Below are 8,793 nucleotides of genomic sequence, written 5' to 3'. Positions count from 1 at the left end.
GCAACAGAGCATGCACAATGTCGGCACTAGTACAGTGTATATCCACCTTTCGCAGCAATGCAGGCTGCTATTCTCCCATGGAGACGATCGTAGAGATGCTGGATGTAGTCCTGTGGAACGGCTTGCCATGCCACTTCCACCTGGCGCCTCAGTTGGACCAGCGTTCGTGCTGGACGTGCAGACCGCGTGAGACGACGCTTCATCCAGTCCCAAACATGCTCAATGGGGGACAGATCCGGAGATCTTGCTGGCCAGGGTAGTTGACTTACACCTTCTAGAGCACGTTGGGTGGCACGGGATACATGCGGACGTGCATTGTCCTGTTGGAACAGCAAGTTCCCTTGCCGGTCTAGGAATGGTAGAACGATGGGTTCGATGACGGTTTGGATGTACCGTGCACTATTCAGTGTCCCCTCGACGATCACCAGTGGTGTACGGCCAGTGTAGGAGATCGCTCCCCACACCATGATGCCGGGTGTTGGCCCTGTGTGCCTCGGTCGTATGCAGTCCTGATTGTGGCGCTCACCTGCACGGCGCCAAACACGCATACGACCATCATTGGCACCAAGGCAGAAGCGACTCTCATCGCTGAAGACGACACGTCTCCATTCGTCCCTCCATTCACGCCTGTCGCGACACCACTGGAGGCGGGCTGCACGATGTTGGGGGCGTGAGCGGAAGACGGCCTAACGGTGTGCGGGACCGTAGCCCAGCTTCATGGAGACGGTTGCGAATGGTCCTCGCCGATACCCCAGGAGCAACAGTGTCCCTAATTTGCTGGGAAGTGGCGGTGCGGTCCCCTACGGCACTACGTAGGATCCTACGGCCTTGGCGTGCATCCGTGCGTCGCTGCGGTCCGGTCCCAGGTCGACGGGGACGTGCACCTTCCGCCGACCACTGGCGACAACATCGATGTACTGTGGAGACCTCACGCCCCACGTGTTGAGCAATTCGGCGGTACGTCCACCCGGCCTCCCGCATGCCCACTATACGCCCTCGCTCAAAGTCCGTCAACTGCACATACGGTTCACGTCCACGCTGTCGCGGCATGCTACCAGTGTTAAAGACTGCGATGGAGCTCCGTATGCCACGGCAAACTGGCTGACACTGACGGCGGCGGTGCACAAATGCTGCGCAGCTAGCGCCATTCGACGGCCAACACCGCGGTTCCTGGTGTGTCCGCTGTGCCGTGCGTTTGATCATTGCTTGTACAGCCCTCTCGCAGTGTCCGGAGCAAGTATGGTGGGTCTGACACACCGGTGTCAATGTGTTCTTTTTTCCATTTCCAGGAGTGTATATGTGCGACGTACTGTTTTGATAATAACTCAAGGAAGTCACACACTGACGTCTCGTTTATTTCTCTGTGTCCGCCCAGCTAGTCTTGAACCCCCTATTGATATTGGTAGCATAAATTATAAGTTAAAACACATTCGTGATTTCTATCTTGCGGCGAGCTATTGAGGGGCTGACATTTTATGGAGACCCTTCCTCACCATGTAATTCCTACAGGTTCGTTGGAAAGCAGTTCCTTGCCCGAACCTCGTTGAAAGAGGATCGCCGAAAACAAGCTGGGCGACAGTTTGGTGTAATATCAGTCTTCCGATATTGCCGATGCGCGCAGCCTCCTCTTGGTATAAGGTACTAAATAACTTGATTCCATTGAACGAGCGAATTTTCCGTATTGGGCTTAGCGACACGGATTTATGTAGTCGTTGTACGTCCTCAGATACGATACAAAATCGTTTTGCTTGTGGAGGTCATATGGAAAATTGGTCTTGGATTAGGACGCTCTGTGTCCGCCCAGCTAGTCTTGAACCCCCTATTGATATTGGTAGCATAAATTATAAGTTAAAACACATTCGTGATTTCTATCTTGCGGCGAGCTATTGAGGGGCTGACATTTTATGGAGACCCTTCCTCACCATGTAATTCCTACAGGTTCGTTGGAAAGCAACTGGCCTTCCTTACTCGATCTTCTGAGACTTTACAGACTACGGACATCATATTGCGACTGGATTCTTCCTTCTTTCCACGGTCGAAAACCCATATCGTTACGTGGTTACTGGGACACTTCGTTCATTATGTCGTAGAAAGCGAGGGGGAGGATCACATGAACTTCATGCAGCACTTAGTAACGGATTATTGGACATGCTTTAGAATGCCTCGATATCGAGACCTCTTCTCCAACATGTTGAATCTTGTTTTCCGTCGGTAAAGTGTTGGTTATTTCATTTTTCTGATGATATGTGTTTCCCTTGTTATATATGTTTTCAATGTGATTTGCTTCGGTTTATTCTCTCCTAGTTTCCCTGTAAAATGTTTATAGATGAAGTATATATAGACATGAGCGTATACAATCCTTGGAATCATATCGAAATTTTTCTTTGTTTCCAATGTAGAATATGATCTGATTCGTTTTCTTTCTGCTTTTAGATTCTGTGTAATACAAAATAAATAAAAAATTTAAAATACTATTGTTTATACACATCATGAGAGCTTGGTGGTGGTTTTCGGCTATGTTCTCGGTTTTTTTTTCATTCGCCTTTTGTTATTGTTATGTTATCATAATTAATTTGTTCTCCCATTCGCAGCTTATTTTTTTACATGATGATCTGACAGTGGTCTACTTTATTTATTTAATCGTATGGTGATTTTATACAATATACAGTTGATATAAGGCAAATGATTTTATACAATATACATATGATATAAGACAAGATTAAACCTTAAAGTCCGTGTTTTTCAACCAGTTAATTAAGCTGAGTGTGAGAGTGAACAAGTCATCGGGAATTGCAGGGTATGAATGACGTAGACAGCATTGGACTAAATGTTCAATTGTCTGCTCTTCTTGATTACATTCACACATTGGTGAACTGATCCAGCCCCATTTGTAACTGAAGTAGCTACAACAACCATGTCCAGTCCTTATCCTGTTGAGGCGGCACCAGCGTTTCCTCGGTAGGTCAAAAGCTTTTGGCTTCTTTGTGAGATCAAGGTGATGGGCTCTTGTTCCCAATGTTTTTGTTGACCATTCATGCTTCCAGCTTTCATTTAGATCAAAACCATCCGCGATGAGTTGTCCTGCAGTAACACTTGCTGGTCTTCTTGATCGCAATCGTTGCTGTGGCGGATGACAGAATTCCTGGTGAAGTGGTAGAGAAGGTGATGCAGAGATTTTCTTGGCCTCCCTCAGTAGAGCTTGATGTGGAGGGATGTGACTCAGTACAGGTGACCAGTGGCATGGGATTGATTTGATGGAACCAGTAATGCAGCGCATTGTGTCGTTAAAGCCGGCCTCGGTAGCCGAGCGGTTCTAGGCGCTTCAGTCCGGAACCGCGCTGCTGCTACTGTCGCAGGTTCAAATCCTGCCTCGGGCATGGATGTGTGTGATGCCCTTAGGTTAGTTAGGTTTAAGTGGTTCTAAGTCTAGGGGACTGATGACCTCAGATGTTAAGTCCCATAGAGCTCAGAGCCATGGTGTCGTTAAGTTTTGTGTCTACCTTCTTCACATGTACACTTTCCAGCCAGACAGGTGCACAGTACTCGGAGCAGAGTACACAAGACTGATGCCAGTTAAAAGCAGACAGTCAGCAGAGGTTCCCCAGGTGGTACCACTGAACTTATGTAGTATGTTGTTCCTTGCAGCAACTTAATGAGAAAGCTTGGTGATGTGCTCTTTGTATCTCAGGATTCTATCTAGAGTGATTCCGAGATATTTTGGAAAGGATTGTACCTCAACGTTTGTCCATTGAGCAGAACTCTTGGTTTGTAGTTCGCAGCACGATTCGCTAGATGGAAACAAGAGACATCAGTTTTTGATGTGCTTGGGATCAATCTCCAGGTCTTAAAGAAAGTTGACATCTTCTTCCGATCCTTCGTAAGAATTCCTTCACCATCTTCGAAATTACTGCTCTGTGCTACCAGTGCAATGTCATACAGCATAGATGAATTTAGTTGATACTGTGGTTGGTAAATCATTAATGTATAAATTGAATTGTGATGGGGCTAAAACAGATCCCTGTGGTAGTCCATTATTTAGTTTCCGTTTGTGACTTTTAGAGCTGCCTAGAAACACTACTAATTGTCTGTCACTAAGCATGCTGAAGTTTCATGATAGTACCAAGTCACGCTGATAATTTAAAAAAAACTGTAGTTGGTCGCTACATCAGGGAAACATCGTAGCGCTGTGCAGCTTTAGTTATGTTAGTTGTATTTCTAATCTCACAGGAGACTTATGTTTTACCTCTCATGTGACAGAGCTACAGCCGTTCCGCTTCCTGAATGTGGCAAATCATTCAAGTTTAAACGATCCTATGTCAGACGAGAACCTTATTTGAGTTGGCTTCTTCAATAACACTCACCCCAGACAAGGTCAGATGTTAGAGCTGCCTGCCTTCAACCTTCTATTAAATCCAAAATCATCACAATCCTATGCATCAATCTCCTTTTTTTAGGTAAATTTTGCCGCAGTGGTAAATTGTCATATGCTGCGACAATACTGCTTGTAATGCTGTAGTTATTGCGTGTTGAACACGACATTTATAGAAAGTGTTTTACGCTGAAAAGGAAAAAAGCTACAGTGTTAAATAATCTTATGCTTGCCAATGCGAGTAATGAAACTCCCGCTTTAGATCAGACGTTCAAGGCGCGATCTGTGGCAACCAACTCGGCTGTCGCCGGCAAGCGTCAAGCGACAGTCGACCTGTGGAGCAGAAATTGCTCTCTTGAGGACAGGCAGCCGTGGAAACGTTTCTCAAGGACTTGTTGTAACTGCCGGGTTATTTCCGAGCCTCCAATAGATTAACGCTGTTAACAGACGTACGAGTTGTGGTTTACTAAATTACGGAAGAATCTGGTTCTATAACACAGATTTTTTTTCACACTACGTGACGTTTACCATGAACGGACAGTGCAGCAGAGTAGCGCAGGTGGCAGCCAATACTTCCTGTGAAAACTTCCGCGCCCTACAGTGTTGGCAGTTTGTGTAGGAGGCCGTTACGTGATTTTATTTCAGTGATTACAAAAGCAAGTTGAATGTACGCATTGAGTAGCTGAGGCAGCTGGTTAATGGCGATTCGATCGAGCAGGAAATGAATGTATTGAACAGACTATATTCCACTCCATAGAGTCAGGAAATGAAAATTTTCATACAGTGTAGCGCCCCTTTACTACGACAAAATCATGACCCAGTCATATGTGTTCAGCAGTCTGGGTGCTTGATGCTAGGTTGGTATACGTAGGCTCAAGGATCGATTTCCTGTTCGGTCGACGGGTTTTAATAGGCACTGGTAGGTTGTATTTATTCCTCGCTATGCAAAATGAAAAACGTACGATTCCACTATGGTCCAAAATTCGCATTAAACTTGGTCCCTTCACTGTCGACTACTGTTCAGGGTGGGCCATGACAGAGGCGTTAGTGGCAGCATGTGGAAGCTCTGTCACCAGAAATCTTTCTTTCACTAGTATTTTTATTTTAGTTAAAGAACCAGACACCTCGTAAGGTCTGAAACCTTCCCGTCTCCTCTACATATCTCTTTTGTTACGCAACCTTCCCTTTTACAATAACCTGTGAAACCTTCCCTTAGGATTTCTATATCTTGCTTAATAATAACAAATAAAATCTTCCCTTTGATATTAATTCTCTTTCTCAATCTTCGCATACAAATTTAAATGCTGTTTATTAAAAGTGATTTTCTGATTATTTCGACGAAACATAGAATGTGTCGTCGTCGTGGCCCTCAGTCGTTATCTGCAATAACCCAAAACTGTTCCTTACCTTTTCTACTCTTACTGGATCGTCATCGAACTGCGACATGAATATACTTACTATGTTTTACTATACTTTATTAGCTGCTAGTGGGCTATCATAATAAGTGGCTGTATTTATTAGCAAAGCTGACGTCATTCTTTGATAGCAAAGCTGACGATATTCTTTAATTAATTTGACTGAAGTTACGTAATTCATAGATAAACTTTTTATTGACAACAATAAAATTTTGCAAAGTTTTACGTTGATGGGTTTTGGGATGGATTATAATCAGTAATGCAATATTGCTGGCAAAAATTAATTATATTCTGAGTGAAATGATTTTACAAACGTTGAAATGGGACTTACTTTTTACAATAATCTTACAACTAGCATTGCGCAAACATACCTTCAGTAGTCTTGAGTTTCTCAAAAAAATAATTCAATAACATTAGTTCCTCTTACGATAATAGTTAGCTGATGTCTCTGTACATCCGTTTATAATTTCTTGTAAATCGTAGCTGGTGGTTGGCAGGCACACCGCTCCTCTTCAACTTCTCGCTTCAGACCCGCTACCGACTCCCTTCACATCTCGCTTACTACTGACTTCCTACGAACGCTAAAGTGCGGTCACTCCCGCCAACAATGCTTTCTGGTGCAGACAATCCTTGCTACCATTACAAAATGTATCAATGCGCGATCTTCCCCGCTCTTTTCTTAAAATGTATCCATACGCGGTATCCCCCGCCCTTTTTAAAATTATATAAATGTGCGGTCTCTCCTGCCAACTATACTTTGGTGCAGACAATTCCCTGCTACCACAATTATTTCCAACATGACAGATATTAATTACTCCTACTTAATTCTATTAATGAAATATAAACATCTTTCATAAATTGTGGTTTGACAATAGACAATAGAAATATGCACGTCTTACAGGTCACCTATTCTATCTTTACTTCAGCTTGAGATGTTGGATATGTTGGTTCTGGATTGGGAGTCGAACTTGGATCTTCCCTCTAGCACAATTTGATGCCGTCAGCAATCCGTTGTTTGCTTAAGACTCCAAATTCCTCAAGTTCTCCACGTAAGAAATGTGTCAGCGTTCGAATCATGGTTTATGACAGAAATTTTCACATTTTTGCCACAAAGGAATTACAGAATTGACTGCAAATTGTCATTGATTGAAATCAGTATGGAAAGTTGATAATTTGTGCCAGGCCGGGATTCGAGCTCCGGCGTCCTTCTTTTAGGCAGATGCCATGACCAGAAGGCCGTCCAAACACAGTACTTGCTACACACACAACACGAACGTACAGTGCTACCTCTGCTGCCTTCACCCCTCTATTAAATCCAAAGCGAACAATATGACGCAAATTTAGACATTTTCCCACTAGCGACTATAATTCATCACACTTGAACAGCGTTCGTAAGTTTCAGGCATGCAAAATCCAAATCTTAATTGCGAGATAAATATGACAACTTGAAATAAGAAAATGACCGTTCATAAATACACTCATAGCTCCGCGCCACGTTCACCTGGCCGGAGGCGTCTGACGTCGGACGGCGTGTGGCTGGTAGCCGGCATCTGCTGTGGACCAGGGAAACTCTCGAGCGTAAACTTATTTGATCTTGGCGCAGCCACTTGCTGTTCGGTGGAAATGTTCCCGGAACTTTGTACTATTACAGGTGGATTAGAAAATGAAACGAATCATGTTTGAGGTTCCCCACCACACTAATAACTTTAACATATATCCGATTTAAAGAATCTAGGGAATGGCGTGGACACGAACACGCACTATTATGTTTACAGAGCTCGGAGTTTACCATTTTTATTTGGCCTCCAATCTCCCCTTACAGCCCAACCACACTCTCACCTTCTCTCCCTTCGTCACCGAGCTTCTTAGCTTTAGTTTCTGTCGTTGCTATGGGTATCATTACGTATAGCAGAGAGTTCTCTCATTTACATTTGTATTCCAGCTTACGGACTGCTTCAGAGTTCGTCTTCTCGGAGGTTTCGTTCAATTTGTCCACAACCTTTTCATGATTGTATTGTCCTTCCATTTATCTGGTGTGTTTCATAAGTGCGGCTTCTCAAAACCCTCAAAGCACCAGAAGAGAACAGAGCCCTTGTTTCTTTATTATTTTATGTAATTAGTATTTCTGTGTCTCTTTTCTAATGATGTATCCATCGTTCTCGACATTTCTGCGAACTGATTAAGTTTCCTCTTAGAAAAAAATTTTAGAGTACAGAAGCGTATAATAAGAGTAATGTGTAGTGTAAATCCAACAACATCATGCCGAAACCTATTCAAAGAATTGGGCATACTAACCACAGCTTCTCAGTATGTTTATTCCTTAATGAAGTTTGTTGTAAATAATACATCTCTTTTTCCAATTAACTGCTTAGTACACAGTATCAATACTAGGAAAAAGAACAATATACATAAAGATTTAAAATCACTTACTCTTACCCAGAAAGGAGTCCAGTATTCAGCAACGCATATTTTCAATAAGTTACTAGCAACCATTAAGAGTTTAGTTTCAGATAAGGCACAATTTAAACATAATTTAAAAGAATTTTTGGTGGCCAGCTCCTTCTATTCCATCCATGAATTTCTCAACAAGTCCAGTAGATCATTTTAATGAAAATTTATTATACTTTAGTTTTTGACAATACTTGGTTGTAACAGCCAAGTAACTACTTACTGTGTGAATGATGGATGTATGGAAAGCAGATGTAAGTCTTAAGTCTGTAAATAGTGGAAGTTTAATTTTAAATATTGTACATAATTTGACTGTTCTTAAATGAGTATCATTGAAATGAATTGTTTACTTTAATTTTTGATAATACTTGGTTGTAATAGCCAAGTAACTAGCTACTGTGTGAATGATGGATTTAATGAGAGCAGATGTAAGTATTAAAACTGTAAATATTAGAAGTTTAATTTTAATTCATGTACATAATTTTACTGTTTGACTGAGGATCATTAAAATTAATGAAACTCAAGTTTTTCTAAATGCATTTTTGTAATGTGTTTATCTGA

This window comes from Schistocerca americana, chromosome 6, assembly GCF_021461395.2.
Source record: "Schistocerca americana isolate TAMUIC-IGC-003095 chromosome 6, iqSchAmer2.1, whole genome shotgun sequence".
Lineage (NCBI taxonomy): Eukaryota > Metazoa > Arthropoda > Insecta > Orthoptera > Acrididae > Schistocerca > Schistocerca americana.
Note: the sequence above shows the minus strand (reverse complement) of the source record.